The sequence below is a fragment of the Leopardus geoffroyi genome, chromosome B1, assembly GCF_018350155.1.
Source record: "Leopardus geoffroyi isolate Oge1 chromosome B1, O.geoffroyi_Oge1_pat1.0, whole genome shotgun sequence".
Taxonomy (NCBI): domain Eukaryota; kingdom Metazoa; phylum Chordata; class Mammalia; order Carnivora; family Felidae; genus Leopardus; species Leopardus geoffroyi.
Genome location: NC_059327.1, coordinates 98799506 through 98817441, shown reverse-complemented (window position 1 = coordinate 98817441; position 17936 = coordinate 98799506). Strand labels below are relative to the sequence as shown.

Sequence of the window (17936 nt, the reverse complement as noted above, 5' to 3'; positions counted from 1 at the left end):
TCTCTCTTGGCCCCCAGCCCTCTCTCTTTCTCTCTCTCTCAAAATAAATAAATAAATAAATAAATAAATAAATAAATAAAACTTAAAAAATAAATTTATACTTGGGATGTCAAATTAAAATGTCTAAGAAGTCAATGCTCAAACTAGGTTACATGATCTTGTTCACAATATTTTGTTTCTATTTATTTTTATCAATAAATACATATTCAGACACTCTATGAAAATAATCTTTCCTTATATATTTTGTAACAGTGAAGAGCAAAATGATGATTTTTATATTGTTTGTGAAAATGAATGGAATTTAAATAAGATTTTATAGTATTTATGTTAAATTATTGAAATAATAATGTAATATATTTAAATGGTAATCTCATCAGTGACCAACCTTTATTTATTAATACAAACAATGTGTGAGTTCTTTCTTTCTTTCTTTCCTTTTTTCCTCTTTTAATCCATTTTAGGCTGTCTCTAAGGATTCTAGCATTTGTCCCAATATGATCTTATGTAGAAAGAAGTGATCAAAAAAAGCATTCAGGATATGGTAAGCAGAATGCAGAATGAGGCATAGAGTCTTGCTGAGAGAATTTTACAATCTGTTATGCATGATTGAGTATCACATTTATTCCTAACTACTTTCTGCCATTATTACTTGCTATAAACTTTTTCCCAGAGTGCATATATATAAAATTTATTTACATGTGTTTTCCTTAAACACTTAAGCCCTCTTACATTTACGTTCCTGAAGTAATGAACTGACTTAATAGAAATACTCATTTATTACAAAGAAACATGTTTAAGATCCTAAAAAATTTCACGGAATTTCTGGTGCCATTTGAATCAAGGAGGTAAGATTCCAAAATAGGAAATCTTTTATGCAGAGGACTTTGGAGAGGCCCTAACTCTTTTCTATTTTCTTATGCATATGATATACTTCTTTGAAAATGCTCTCATATTAATCTTTGTAGGTCTTGTGCTTCTAAGTTGAATTATCTTTCTTTCCACTGTTATCAACGAAATTTGATGAAGTGAGACTAGACTAAAAATGATGACACTATTGGGGCACCTGGGTGGCTCAATCAGTTAAGCTCAGACTTTGGCTCAGGTTATGATCTCCTGTTTCCTGAGTCTGAGCCCTCTGCCCCCTGCACTGTCAGCACAGAGCCTGCTTCAGATCCTTTGTCCCCCTCTCTCTCTCAGGTCCTCTGCACTCATGCACAATTTCTCTCTCTCTCTTTCTCTCTCTCTCCCTTCCTCCCTCAAAAATAAATATTAAATATGTTGATGCTATTCAATAAGGTCCCCAGTTCTTCACATCTGGAGATAAATAAAATGTCATGTTTAAAAATGAAAAGATAAACAAAAAAAACTGGCAAAAACTGTAGAAAACCTTGTAATTCTAATTTGTATTTTATTAAAGTTTAACTTTGATAACTTGAAATATTTGGTTTTATATATACACTATCTGCAACCTAGATATTTATAATGAGTGAATGCATTTTATATATTTAATAACTTAAGTATTAAAAAGTAGTGGTTAATCTTAGATTATCTTGGCAACTAAAAACAATATTATAATTACTTTTTTTGAATGAAGAAATGAGGTAAGAACATCAAAACAACTAAGAAAATTAATGAATCAAAATGGTAAAACAAAAATTCTAAAATTAAATGTAATATGGCGTTCACAACTGCTGGGTAAAATCTAAGAAAATAAAACTCCTTGTATTTTGTTTTCTTTTTTGTGTCAGAGCACATGGAAATACATGATGGATCGATGCCTTTTATTGTTATTATGTTCAAATTTCTAAAAACATATATTAAATATTTTCCACAGAAAAAGACCATATGTGCTCTTTAAATATTGGCTAAGAAAACTCCCTTGGATAAAATAAATATTAACGCTTGGCAAAAAATGTATGTTGTGACCATATTTTGCTCAAAATACCTCAGTATTTCAAAGGAGGAAAATTATAACTTCTAAATTTAATTTTTGTCAAAGTTAAGAGCAAGTCAATAAATGAATAGCAAATGATCACTTGTTCTCATGACCCATGAACTTAGTTTCTATTTAATATTATATGCTTTGAAGGAGTTCTCCTTGATTGAATTTGGGGCAATTAGGACCTTACAGGAGTAAATGAAGACTACCTCGCTATTGTTTTCCACTAGAGGAATATTATGCCTCACCTCTACTCCAGAGGTCAGTATACTTCCAGCCTAAAGTAGGAATTCATTGGCTTATAGAATGATTCTGCCTTATAAGATTATATAGATAAATAGGTTAAAATTGTGTACCAATGGAAATATTCCATTACATATGAGTGTCATACACTTTTTACATACATCCCTTTCACACACACACATAGAAACACTGAATTAAGGAGTAAATGGATAAATACTCGGCGTGCGTGGCATTCCTTTTCTGGATATTTTCTAGCAATCTACTGAATTCCTACCTTGTTTTACAAAATTTGAAAGAACTAAATGCTGCTCTGATTGTTAACCTCAAAAATATATATAACTGAACTATAGGCATTACAAAATCAGCTCAAAGGATAAAGTGAAAGAGAGTAGGTGAAGATTCATTTTACAGTTCATTTTGAAAAGCAATTCTGAAAACACATGACAACATTGTTTTGTGAAAATATAAATGATATGGGTAGCAGAAAATAGCTGGGTAAAATCTCTCAACTAGGTGGATTGTACTAACTTCAAATTGTGGCCACAAAGCTCAAACCCAAAATAATTCTCCTCAGTCTCACTTTCAGCTGATGATATTGATGAATATTTTAGTGAGAGCATAAAAAACAACCAGAAATCAACTTCCCAAAGCTCCCAACAACACATCCACCTTCCTGTTAGCTATTCTCTGCCTTTTTGCCCATTAACATCGGTGAATTCTCCATGCTCCTGCTTAACAGGTTCCTCCTACTCTAACCTGCTCCACTGTATCCTTCTATCACTGTTCCACTTTCTCTCCTAACTCATCAACTTTCCCTCTAATCAATCATTCTCGTCTGCATGGCAGCATACTATTGTTTTCACAATCTTAAGAAAAACAAACTGAAAATGACTCTGCAAAAATTGGCCATAAACTTTGCATCATTTCTGTTCCTCTTCAGTAATATCCCTGCAAAGAGTTGTCTATGTGCGTCTTCCCTTGTCTCTTCTTGTAAGATGTTAAACCAGTTGCTTTTGGTGGCAGGGCCACCCAAAGATGTATTTCCCGCCCCCTCCCCCGAGGTCTTCTTGAAATTTTTCTAATGTATTCAGCTAGTCTTTCTCAAGCATGTATTAACTTTATAATGGAAAAATGACAAATTTTAAATGTCTCCCAGGTTGCTGGATTCAACAGTTGGTTCTGAGCTTTTATGTTACTTTGACTCATTGCTGGTATTTGACCAAACTGATTACTCTATTTTAATTTTTAGTATACATTTGGCTGGTGGGGCCTTATACTCTCGGATTTTCTCCACTCACTGAGGCCTCTATCTGGTCTTCTTGTCCTGCCCAGCTGCGTGAGGCTGGAGGCCCCAAGCGTGGTCTTTAGAACTCTTTCTTGTCTGTTCTTTCTTCTTGGATGATCTCATAATTTTAAAAGCCATTTATATTCTATTTATATTAATTTTTTTTTTATTTTTGAGAAAGAGAGAGAGCGTGAGCAGGGGAGGAGAAGAAGAGAGAAGGAGAGACAAAATCCAAAGCAGACTCCAGGCTCTGAGCTGTCAGCACAGAGCCTGATGCGGGGCTTGAACTCATGAACAGTGAGATCATGACCTGAGCCAAAGCCAGACGCTCAACTGACTGAGCCACCCAGATGCCCCGTAACAGGTTCCATTCTTACTCTTTCTCCCAAAATAGCATTTAGAATGATCCTCAATATGTAAGTTAGAACATATTTGGTTGTATCAATCTATTTTAAGCAGATCATTCATAACTTCTGTAGCTAACATGGAGAATTAACATGCATACATCTATTGAAATACATATTCATATGGGCGCCTGGATGGCTTAAGTCGATTAAGCATCTGAACTCAGCTCAAGTCATGGGCCCGGTCCTGGTAAATCCTCCATATTAGCTCAACTGAGAGACCTCTTCTAAGAAGCTATGAGTACTCTGAAGTCTCTGCCATGGATATGAGGTTTCTAAAGTTATGAGAAATAAATCTTCATAGAAATAATAACCTGTATATTTGTCAAGACGTGTATAGAAGGCCCAAAGCACAACTCTGTCCTTTCCTTTCACTAAACTAGTTTCTGAGCTTCCTTTATAGTGGAATAAAACTGATCATTCCAAAAGATTTTGAATAATTCATTCCCTTATATCCATATTAATGCTTTTTCCTTCACAAATTTTGAAATATTGAATGCTATGAAAAATTAATTTCAAACATTGGTATTATAATTAAATAAGTTTTCTACTTTTAGCATTCAATATTACATATATTTATCTTAATACTCTTTCTTCCTTGACTTAATGGCCTATCTTGGCTTGCTTCACTTTCTCTACTCTGCTCCCAATTGACTTCATTTTTCTTTGTATAACATCCATTTTTCTGCCTTCTTATACCTCTGGGGGAAGGCTTGTCAGATTCCTCTACAAAAGGAATATACTCCTGTAACACCCCAAATTGGTGTTTTGGACTATTTATCTATTGGCACATTTTTTTGTTCTTATTTGTCATGTAGCATTTGTAAAACACTTCCAGGATTCTTCAAAAAGACACATCTTCTGTGTGGTAGAAAACAAAAATTATTTGATATTTGTAAATCTCCTAAAAGCAGGACAAGTACTATAAACTATTTGATTTTTGTAATGGATAGAATCAGACTTTTTTTTTTCCCAAATAAAAGATACCAGATAAAAGATGCTGTGGAGAAAACGATCTGTAAAATTATAACACATCTAAGATTAGAAAAGGAAATGCCTTTCAGTCTAGAGATATTTTTTATGTTTTTTTTTTCTTTTGACATATCTGCATGTGGATGCAATCATTATCACCTTTAGTGATTATCACCTTTAGTGAGCCCTCTGCCTTTGAAAGGAACCTTTACAGAGGGCTCACAGAACTTTGCAAAATAAACTAAATTGTTGCTGATTCTCTACCTTTAAAGGAAAAATGCATTTTTGGAATTTGAATAAAAATGCTTGCTTAGTAAAATTACCTAACAGTTACAAAAGATAGAGGGTATTTTCAAATTTGTCCCATAAAGTACAGATCTGTGGGTTCTAAGCAAAATGCTATTTTGAATATGTTAACAGTAGAGCAAGCTTCATAAATGTTCACAAAATATTAAAATATAATATCTTCCAAATATTAAATCAATACAATGTACTAATGTATTGTTTTTAACTTTGAAATACATGTTCTTTAAGCAAAAATGTTCCATTTTGTTTTTAAATGTCAGTGTTAGAAGTATAAATTAAGGCTAAAGGTCAGAAACTCTTCTTTGTAAAAAAGGAAAGCAGATAGATTTATCAGTTTCTTTGTAAGGGTGAGAAGTCTTTTTGTTTTCTTGTCTGTTTCAAGTTTTTATTTAAATTCTAGCTAGTTAACATATAGTGTAATATTGATTTAGGAGTAGAATTTAGTGATTCATCACTTACATACAAGACCCAGTTCTCACTCCAAGGGCCCTCCTTAATGTCCATCGTCCATTAAGCCCATCCCCCCACTCAACACCCCTTTAGCAAGCTTCAGTTTGTTCTCTGTATTTAAGGGTGTCTTATGGTTTTCCTCCCTCTCTCTTTTTTTTTCATCTCTTTTGTTTCTTAAATTCCATTTATGAGTGAAATTAGATAGTATTTGTCTGAAAAGAGGATAGATTTTAAAAGAAGAGAATGAATCTAGGAAATAAAATACAGAACTAAAACAAACAATCATTTTTCAGCTCAAAGTTTCAGTTAGCTTTTCAGAAAATATCACTAAAGATGAGGAGGAGAAGGGTAGAGTTGAAAGCATAGAATCATACGTACCAGTGTTTTGTTTAAAGTTCTAAGTTTCTGAGATCTCAAATCACAGATACCATAGAAATCAAACCATAGACCTCAATTTCTACTGTATCATTTTATTGGTATGACTCAACGTCATTGATTTACAAGGAAAAATTCAATGGCATTTGGAGAAGTAGTATCATTAGTGTTAGTGTTTCTGTAGTCTCCATTTAGTGATTTGAGAATTAAGGTTGAAGCATTACGCAAGTTAGGTATCTGATTAGCAACTTGCAAAAGAACACATGTCAGGATGCTGGATTTTTTCTTTCCTTCTTTCCATTAATTGATTCCTCTATTTTTCATTGCCCTGTAACATTAAATGATAAAAATCAAGCTGAGGGGTGAGGGAGTGAGAAAACTTGAGCTACTGTCCGTGTGTGGTGTGACTGTGCGTAGGTGGTCTACAGGGTCATTTGACCTACCAAAGGGGCCAATGAAAGGAAAACAGTGTGGGAACCATTAATCTTTAGCTTGTTTACACAACTGTAATTTTGTATTGCTTGTTTACTGCCATTCTGATGACAGAAACAGTCCTTCCTTGACTTAGCAGCAGGCTTCTGGTCATTTTCCCTGAAAAACAATTTGTGATAACAAATGATGATAATGTTTAATAAAATGGTTTCAGATTTTCTCATCTTTTAACTAATATGATCTTTGACTGTTTTAAAGTATTTACAGGTTACTTCTACCAGGTAAGGATTATGGCCTTAGTGTTTTACTTTTCCACAAATACAACTGCAGTTTGAGGAAAATAATACATTTCTGTAAACTGGTAGAAAGTATTTCTGGAGAAGAGGCTTTTCATCATAACAGATTATTGGCTTAATACATATTTTAAAAATCTTTTATATGCATTTTATTTGTTATTATGTTATATAAGATCTTTGGGTATTATCCTCATACTATTTCCATTTAATAGTTATCCCCTAGGGGGATATAGCTATCCCCCCTCCTATATGTCTGTTTTAAAAAATATTGTTAGGTTAAGCCATCCTTTTGATAATGATCCTAACATCTACATAATAAGTGATTATTTCAAACGTAAGTAAACTCCAAATAAATTATGAAGTTCTCTCTTTCCACCAATCAACATCTTCTTTCATTTAAAAATTTCACTGAGTGCCTAATGTACTAAACACAGTGTTGAGGTTGGAACATAAAGCACACATGATCCTGAGACCCCTTAAATTTATCATCTACACTGGAGACTAGTTTTGAACAAATAAATCATTCTGTAATCAGTATGGCATACTCTGTTAAGAAGATAACTTAAAATGTTTAAAATTCTAAGAAAGATAATTCATTCTTAGATATTTGTGGTGAAAACATTAATGTACATAATTTAAAATGAATAGCAAGTGTGAATACAGACTACTCTGTAACATAAGAAAATATGTAGTGAAAAAAGAAAAAAAAATCTACCTGAGTGTTTTATTTACTAACCATTAAACAGCTAGTTGGATCTAATATATTTTCTTCATTTTCTTAGTTGTTCTCAAATTTTTCATCATCTCAACAACATGAGGAATGAAATATACATTCCCAGCAGTAAAGTGGCTCATTGAGACAGTGATTTTCAAGGTATGGGACCTTTATATCAGAATCTCATTGCTGGGTTTGGAGGAAGCATATGTAATTGCTGTTTGTTTGTTTGTTTGTTTGTTTTTGTTTGTTTTCAATCCCACTTGTTGATTGATTTTGGCACATCCTACCAATAGGCAGAAAACTTTGTTCTTTCTCTCTTCCAGTCATTCCTTTCATTATCTAATGGCAGCTCATAATTTTAGGAAACCTTATATCCATGGCAGAGACTTCAGTTTATTCATAGCTTATTAGAAGAGGTCTCTCAGTTGAGCTGACATAAAGGATTTACCAAGAATTTTATAATACTGATAATACAATGCAAGTAAATAATTTAAAATATTTAATCATATAATATTTGTTTACCAAGATTATTTCTGCTGTTGAGTTAAAAAATACTTTTTCACTGAAATTAGACATTTTTATGGAGAAAAAAATCATAAACTGTAGTGCTTATCAGGTTTTTCAAATAGCTGTATTTAAAATCACATACATATATAAAAAGGATCTTGAACCAACCTTAAATAATATTTCCTATTATTGATAAAAACTATAGGATTCAAAAGAAAAAAATCTTCAGAATTTCCAAAAACTCTGCCAATATCTTGACAAGGAAGAATGATATTTAAGAATAGTATTTTTAAAATATAAATATTCTTAAAAAATAAATAAGCTTTAAGAAATTGGTCAGTTATACTTGAAAGGCATAATTTTGTTTTTAGAAGTCAAATTTTCAGCTCATGTAGGATAAAAAAAACTATAGATCACATTAGGAGCAGTTTTAATGTCATATGTGGTATCTTGCCGCCACATACTCAAGTTAATGTGTAGAAGAAAGAGCTCTACATAGAAGAGCAGAAGAAATGAGGGCAGAAGGAATAAATGGAATCCAAAACCTCACTGCAACTTACAGAATTTCAGCACCAATAAGCACAATGTTGTTCTCATTCACATAAATGCTAGAAGCTAGACTGACCCCAAAGGATTCTCACTAAAAAAGGAGGGCTGCTTAGAGTAATAATTATTCTTTGACTTTAAAAGATCAATCTTTACTCCCAAGATACAAAATTATTACACATGCACAGAGCAGCTGGGGGAAAGTGAATGAGGATGTCATCAAAAGTGATAACAGACAGAAAGTAGGGTGTGCAGAAAGCTTCAAAGGGAAATGAACTAATGCATGAGTATATGGGGTTACAGCTGGCACTTCAGTATTGTAATCATGATGTGTTCACTTAATTTTGTCCTTTTATATTTCATTTCTATTCTTAAATTCCCTTAAGACTGGGGAAAATTAAACAGCTTCTCCAAAAATGAAAGCTGCTAATTTAAGTATCTGGAGTCACATAACAAAATCACATATTCTTCCTATATGTCAAGGTTTTTTTTTAGCTTCTATTTTTCACACATTATTACGCTGCTATATTCACTTTGTTTATGCAAAGAATAGTTTTTATAGTTTTGAAATCCCAGGGTCTGTTTGATATTTACCTTGGTAAAGGACCCTTGATTAATTTATTTATTTTAACTGTAGTGATATTAAGTTTAGTCAGACTCTTTTGTTTTACCCACCCAGTGGCCTATAGCCCTATTTCCTCTGTATCCACCACAATAGCACTGGGCACATGGCCCAAGCTGGCCAGAGAGTACTATACTCTGGTTCACAGATAAGCGTGTGGCCCATACCCAGCCAATTAGTGTAGTGTTGTCAATTAAAAATAGGTCTGGAATTGTATACCATTTACTCATAGGATCGGCATTCCCTATACAGTGTAACCTTTACTTTAGTTACAGTTTAATACAAATAAGCAGAAGGCTAGACCCTGAAAGGAATAAAAATTTACACTAAAATAAAAAAAAATACAATTTTCTGTTTTCCAATCATGTAAGAAGCTGGGAAGTTCCCATTCTATTCTAAGAAGTAAAAAGTTGAACAGACTGAAAAATACATAACTCCTCTTAGATTCATCAGGGAAATGATGTCAAAGGGCAAGCCATGGTCACCTTACCAAAGATACTTGAATGGCAAATAAGGACATGAAAGATATACATCATTGGTGTTTGGGAAATGGAAATTAAAACAATTCAAGATATGACTACACAACTTGTAGAATGACCAAAATCCAGAACAGAAACCACACCACACACTAGTGAAGGTATGGAACAACAGAAATTCTCATTCATTGCTGGCAGGAATGCAAAATGGTACAAACACTTTGGAAGACATTTTGGCAGTCTCTGACAAAAGTAAACATACTCTTAAAATACAATTCAGTAATCATGCTCTTTGTTATTTACCACGACTATCTGAAAATTAAACCTGCACATGGATGTTTATTCATAATTGTCCAAACTTAAAGGCAACCAAGATGTCCTTCTGTAGGTGAATGGACAAACTGTGGTACATCCAAACAATGAAATATTACTTAGCACTAAAAAGAAATGAGGTATTAAGTCATGAAAAGACATGGAGGAAACTTCAATATGTATTACTAAGTGAAAGAAGTCAGTCTGTAGAAGGTAAGAACTGTCTTGATTCCAAGTTTATAACATTCTTTGAAAGGCAAAATTGTGGAGATAATACAAAGATCTGTGGTCGCCAGCGATCAAGGAGGCAGGAGGAATGAATAGGCAGAGTACAGAGGATTTCTAGGGCAGTGAAACTATGGTATGTGGATATACATTATTAGACATTTGTCAAAATCCATAGAATGTACAGCACCAAGAGTGAACCTTAAGGTAAACTATGGGCTTTGGGTGATATGTTTCAATAGGGGTTCATCAATTTTAACAAATATATCACTCTGGTGGAGGATGTTGATAATGGGGGAGGCTATGCATGTGTGGTGGCAGGCATATATGGATAATCTCAGTACGCTCTTCTCAGTTTTGCTATGAATATAAAACTGCTCTAAAAATTTATCTATATATAATGAATTGATAGTGGGGAACCATTTATTTCTCTTAGGAAATAGGCACATAATAATTGGTATTATTTTCTTTTAATTAATTGTACATATGCAAAGTATATAAAATGCGGAAAAAATATTTTTCAATCTGTTTTAGCAAAATATAACCAGTCGACAATATAATTAATCATGAAAACTTATTAGCTCATTCTCTTAGAAGACCTCCTGTTTCTGAGAAAAAAACTACATTGGTTATGTCTGGGAGTTAACAAATATCATATGTGTTCAAGAGCTAGTCATTTCCACCAAATTAATTAAAGTCATTCTGCAAATCACTTTCATCACCCCAGATGATACTAGAAGTACTTCCTGCTGCTCCACAGCAACTCTTGGAATTCCACAGTTACAGTACATCTCCAGTGGTGGATACCCTAAGGTACAAGGGGCCAGAGCAGTGACTCTATAGTGAACTAAGGTGGGAGAATGACCGCTCTCCTTTGTGATGCCAAAACACTGATATTTTTGATAGAGTATGAATGTGTTTTAGAGTTCTAATATTTAAGGAGCTAAGATGGAAATATATTTAAATAATATGATCCTCTGGAATTAGTATTTCCTTTTTTTTCCCCCCAATGATAAGAGTGTATTTATTCAGTAAAACTCAACATATCTAGATTGTCTTTGTCTTAGGGTATGTTAGCCTTAACAAAACCCCTCGACTACTCTGCCTCTATTTTACTTAGTTTGTTCATATAAGGGGTGTCTTAGTCCCTTGGGGCTGCCTTACCAAAATACCACAGATAGGGTGGCTTACAAACAACAGGAATTTATTTGTCACGGTAGTGGAGGCTGAAAATCCAAGATCAGGGTGCCAGCATGTCAGATGAGTGCCCTGTTCTGGGCACTTTATGTTGTATCTTCACATGACATAAGGGATTAGGGAGCAATGTGGGTTCTATTTTAAAAGTGCACTAATCCCATTCATAAGAGCTCCAGCCTCATGACCTACTTGCCTCCCAAAAGTCTCACCTCCTAAAACTATTACATTGGGCATTAGGATTTCAGCATAGTTGAAATTCTTAAATGAATTAACATCAAATCAGGTAATTTTTGTAACTGTTTTAAGATTTAGATTACATTTCATTGCAAATGTAAAAATTTAAGCGAAGTGAAAAATAAAATTCAGACAATAAATTAATGTATACAAAGAAACTTTTCTTTTCCATGCTACTCTCACCTTTCAGTGGAAGGGGAAAAAAATCCAACCTTCAGTTATTTCTTACATGTCCTTTCAGAAATTTTCCATATTTAAACAAATACAAGAAGCTGCTTGTAGTTGGTTGAACAGCAGCCTACCAAAAGCTGTCTCCACATCTAAACCCCGGAAAGTGTGAATATTCCTTTATTTGGAAAAAAGGACTTTTCAGATATAATTAAGTTAAAGACCATGAGATAAAACCATCCTAGATTATCTGGTTGAAACCTAATCCAATGAGAAGTGTCTTTATAAGAGATACACACAAAAAAAGGGAGACTTGAAGATGAAGGGGGAAATTAAAGTGAGTAATGTAACCACAAGCCAAGGGAGCTGGTAACAACCAAGAGATAAAAGGGACATTTAATTAATTTTCCCTAGAGTTTTTGGGAGGAACACAGCCCTGCTGACACCTTGATTTAAAACTTCTGGCCTCCAGAACTGGAAGACAATGCATTTCTGTGGTTTTCTTTATTATTATTTTAAATGTTTACTTCTTTATTTTGAAAGAAAGAGTGCAAGTGGGATAGGGGCAGAGAGAGGGAGAGAGAGAATCCCAAGCAGGATCTGTGCTGTCAACACAGAGCCCAACACACGGCTTGATCCCACAAAGCGTGAGATCATGACCAGAGCCAATATCAGGAATCTGATGCTTAACTGACTGAGCCACCCAGGTGCCCCATAAATTTCTCTGGTTTTAAGCCACAACATTTATAGTAATTTTTTTTTATGACAGTCCTGATCTTTAATTAAAACAGGAACATACTAGGGGTGCCTGGGTGGCTCAGTCGGTTAAGTGACTGACATCGGTTCAGCCTATTATCTCACAGCTTATGAGTTCCAGCCCCATATGGGGCTCTGTGCTGACAGCTCAGAGACTAGAGCCTGTTTCAGATTCTGTATCTACCGCTCTCTCTGCTCCTCCCCCAATTCATGCTCTGTCTCCTTGTCTCTCAAAAATAAATAAATATTAAAAAAAAACAGGAATATACTGTACTCAATAATTTTCACTATTCATTTCATACTCTTTTTGTTTTTACCCTGACACACATAAATGCACCACATTTAGCTCGTTTCTCATTGATTGGTACCACTAACACCAACACGGTTAACATTTTTCTGCATGTGTCTGTGCACAGATGTCCCATCTGTAGAATACACTTTTCAGAGCAGAATTATTTTTGAAGACACGTGCACTTTAATATCTCCCCTTCATTCTATTAATCTTTTTTCTCTCCTTCCTTCCAAACGCAACCACTGTGCAATGCACTGGAGAAGTAAAAACAGTGTTTTATTGTACCTGGTGTCCTAGTGGGATACATGTTGAGCACTAAGGGGTTACAGGCATGCGAAGTGCACGAATGGGCACCTCCACTGCACAGAGGGATGCTCAGTTCTAACTTTAGCAAAGGCATGATGGTGACAACTCTTGATCTGAGTCTTAGAAAAAGTCTTTGTTTGTTGGGGCATTCCAGGCAGAATGAACAGCCAGAAAAACCAAGGTGAGGAAAGTGTGAAAGAGCATTAAATCACTTTACCTGAAGCAAATGTTTTTTTGTTTCTTTGTTTTTATTTTTGTCTTTTTGTTTTTGTTTTGTTTTTGTTTTTAAAGGAGCCCAGCAAGGGAGAGGCTAGAGAAGCAAGTGGGTACAGATTGTGTTGTTCCGAATAGAACCTGAAACTCTTTTTCTACGTTAATATGGAGCCAGTGAAAGATGGAAAGGAATGGCATGTTCAGAGCTGAAACTGTGTAAAGTCATTTTGACAGCAATGCGGAAAATGGATCTGATGGAGTATGCATAGGAACCGGAGGCTATCATATCAGCCTATCAATTTGGAGACAAATTTCTATTTTACCCGGAATATTTCAAGAAACCTCAAACTCAGTATGTTCAAAATAGATTTTCTTTCTAGTCTTTTTGCCCTCTGTGTCTCAATTAAGAGAATTCTAAATGTTTTGAGCAAGCAGATATAATCTAAATGAATTCTTCCACTACTCTCATGACTGACGTAAACTTGTCATCAAATACTAGAGAATCTACCTCAGCATCGTCTTAAAATCCTAATATCTCCTCTCCGCCCTTATTTCCCCTGCCTTTATGTCAAAGCCATGCCATCTCTTACAGGGTCTGAGTCAGATGCCTCTCATCTGGTCATGCCTTTCATCACTTTTTACCACTTATACTTCTTTTTAAGTTTATTTATTTATTTTGAGAGACAGAGAGAGAGAGGTGGTGAGGGGCAGAGAGAGAGAGAGGGAGAAAGGAATCCCAAGCAGTCTCTGTGCTGTCAATGCAGAGCCTGATTCAGCCCGAACTCACGAACCGTGAGACCACGATCAGAGCCAAAACCAAGAGTCAGACACTTAACCGACCAAGCCACCCAGGTGCCCCTTCCCACTTATATTTCATTACCCACATTGCCAAAGCACTGCAGATCTACAAAATAATTCTGATTATGTCATTTTCCAGCTTCCAATCTCTCCTGGCATTCTGTTGTCCAACGGACTGTGTCTTGCCCTCCACAGTCTGACTGCGGTTGATCTTACCAACCTCTTCAGCACCTGTTTGATCCATTTCTTAAATCCAGTCACAGAATCTGTCGTTCCCTGAGTACACCAGGTTTTGCCATGACTTCATGTCACTTTGCCATCTGTTTCCCCTGCCTGAAAACTCCATCTCCTTCTTTAGCTGAAAGCTCCAACTTTTTCTTTAAAAGATAGAAATTGACATTTCCTCTTGGAGATTCACCTCGTGGCCAGTGGTGGAGTGACTGGTTCTATCTTCAGTATTCTGTGACAACATTTTGTTTTTACTTAGGTGATAGTACTTTCTATGCCATGCTCTAATTTTTGTGTTTATGTGTCTATCTCCACAGGTTTTCAGGTTTATTGTGAGAGGAGCCTAACCTATTACCTGACGCATTTTAGGTACTGAATGTATGATTCTTGGATGAGTAATTAGCCCAGAGTATACCTCTGTTACAAGAACATGACTCATATAAGGGAGACAAACGTATTCTTCACATAGTTGAAGTTTATGAATGCCATATTTGCTGTGAATAGCTGAGGCAGTGGTAAGCAATTTGTTTTAAAGTTGAGTTTAATTGTATATAAATATTTAAAAAATTATCTTTTTTTTTCAATTTCAATTGATAATTTCTTTTTTTAATTTAATTTTTTATTTTTTAAAATTTACCTCCGAATTAGTTAGCATATAGTGAAACATTGATTTCAGGAGTAGATATGTGGGAGCACCCAAATATATAAATCAATTAATCACAAACATAAAGAAACTCATCGATAGTAATACCTTAATAGTAGGAGACTTCAACACCCCACTCACAGCAATGGACAGATCATCTAATCAAAAAATCAACAAGGAAACAATGGCTTTGAATGACACATTGGACCAGATGGACTTAACAGATATATTCAGAACATTTCATCCTAAAGCAGCAGAATATACATTCTTCTCCAGTGCACATGGAACGTTCTCCAGAATAGACCATATACTGGGACACAAATCAGCCCTAAGTAAGTACCAAAAGATTGAAATATCGTGCATATTTTCAGACCACAATGCTATGAAACTTGAAATCAATCACAAGAAAAAATTTGGAAAGGTAACAAATACTTGGAGACTGAAGAACATCCTACTAAAGAATGAATGGGCTAACCAAGCAGTTAAAGAGGAAATTAAAAAGTATATGGAAGTCAATGAAAATGATAACACCACAACCCAAAACCTCTGGGATGCAGCAAAGGCGGTCATAAGAGGAAAGTATATAGCAATCCAGGCCTTCCTAAAGAAGGAAAAAATATCTCAGATACACAACCTAACCTTACGCCTCAAGAAGCTGGAAAAAGGACAGCAAATAAAACCCCAAACCAGCAGAAGACAGGAAATAGTAAAGATTAGGGCAGAAATTAATGCTATCAAAACCAAAAAAACAGTAGAACAGATCAATGAAACCAGAAGCTGGTTCTATGAAAGAATTAACAAAATTGATAAACCACTGGCCAGTTTGATCAAGAAGAAAAAGGAAAGGACCCAGATAAATAAAATCAAGAATGAAAGAGGAGAGATCACAACCAACACAACAGAAATAAAAAATTATCAACTTTTATTGGAATTGCTTTTAATTTAAATTTGTTCTTAACGTCAACAGAGGGCCAAATACTGTGCATGTATCACATATAAGTTATTTTAGAAGATATTTGCAATTCACACACTGTTTGAATAAAATCCTGATGTGACACATTTGTGAAATTGTTAATCAATTATTAGTAAAATTAAAGTACATGGCATTTAAAGAAGTGTAATATTATGTTGCTCTATTTCTAACTTCATCTTAAGAACTCAATAGAAATTATCAAGAAAAGTGTATACACTAGAGTGAATTGAGATTTCAGACTACCAGAGAAAAGTCTATATACCTAATGAAAACACACACACACACACACACACACACACACACACACACCACACACATCGTCTTTAGCTTTGAAGTAACAGTTAAATTTGGGTGGCATTTTATGGCTTTCCACAACCTGATTAAGAAGGGTCATTATGCTTTCAATACACAATGTGGCATTCAAGTATGAATAATAACTTTTTTTCTTGTTTAAATGATGTTAGTTTACCAAACGTTTCCTGTCTTTATGCCCATTATGTTACATCCCCCTAAAGACCTCTAGTAAATTTAGACAGCACTATCCAAAAAAGATATCTTAACAACAATATAAATATAGTCCTGGCATACTCCGAAGTTCGACGTGTGTTTCAATGACCTACTGCCTTTTTGTATTGAACTCTCCTTCTAGTTTTCTGCAAACCTGAATGTGTTGGGTAAGGGGCCACTGTTTGTAATAATTTAACTTCCTATTCTTTATGTTTTGTTTCTGCTTCTACTAGAATATAAACTCTTTGATAGCCAATTGTGACTTTTTTTTTTCTTTTTTTCACACATTTTAGCTTACGGCCTCACTCCCTAATACAAGGTCAGTGCTGATTAGACATCATTTGAGTGTATGGAAGAACAACTGTATATTCTGCCTAGAAACAAATTTGGCTAGGAGGTAATAGGATAATTTTACTCACATATGCTTTTGGGGGCTTGAAAATTATGCAATTTGAGGGGTCTCATTTAAGATATATAATAAACTATAAATATGAAATTGTGGGGGCCTCTCAGTGCTGTGGAAGTGGTCCATGGAAATGAGCGTCTCTAAAGCCTCAGATTCATTAATTATATGAAAATTTTGCTTCTATGTTTAATACTATGATAATGTACTGTAATAATGGAGCAGCACTGAGGTCTTCTCTGTGGCTGGATTTATAATCTGTTTTAGGTCACTGTTACCTGAATGACTCTCCTTGGGCTGGACCGACCCAGAAAGATGAGATCACCGAGGGTTCCACTGAGGAGGTGTGCCCTGAGGAATTGTTTCCATTAAACACAGTGGGACTTAACTTGAAGAGTGATTTTAAAACTTTATGAGAGCTAATGTCCTTTTTAGGTAGATTTCTTTAGTTTTCTTGCATAAAATTAAAATTTATTTAATTAATAAAAATATACTGATTGTTAAAATTAATTTGAGTCAACTTCATGTGTGAGTAAATATACAGATATATTGACAAAATAAGAGTGAGAGATACCCACATAAATGTATGCAAAGTTAGAGTGAGCCTGGGAAATTCGAAATGTACTGTATGTGTCCTATTGCTTAGTGGTATTTTTTTTTATTTTTTCCCCATCCTCACACAAATGTGCTTATCTTCATTTATTTTGGAGCAGAGCTGCTGATATGAACTCTAGGGCCTAAGATTACAATCTGGGAAATCTGGGTTTTCTCCAGATGGTTTCATAGGAGGTCCAGAGGGCCCATGCCCCATTCTTAATTCCTGCCTTGTTTATATCCAATTTAATGACCGTCTGGCCTCTGTTACTGCACAAGGGTGTTACAAATCTCAGTGGTCATTGGCTCAGGTTTTAGCCACAGATACAGAGAAGAGAGGCGTGGAAAGACTGGATTTGCTGCTACTCGTGCTGTTTATATCTGAACTGTCTCATAAAGCCTGATGAGTACATAATGGTTATTTCTGTTCGTGGCAGGTCTGGCCACTGGTCTGTGGAGCCCGGGGTCCTAGGCTTCCTATTTGCAGGCTCATTCAGACTTCAGTTCTCAGGGATT

The 17936-nt window shown here is 34.9% G+C and overlaps 1 long non-coding RNA gene across 1 annotated transcript in view; it reads right to left on the bottom strand.

Annotated features, from left to right (window-relative positions):
- LOC123583094 overlaps positions 1 to 17936 on the bottom strand; it is a 74153-nt gene that overhangs the window by 19168 nt on the left and 37049 nt on the right. The gene's annotated exons all lie outside the window — the stretch shown is intronic.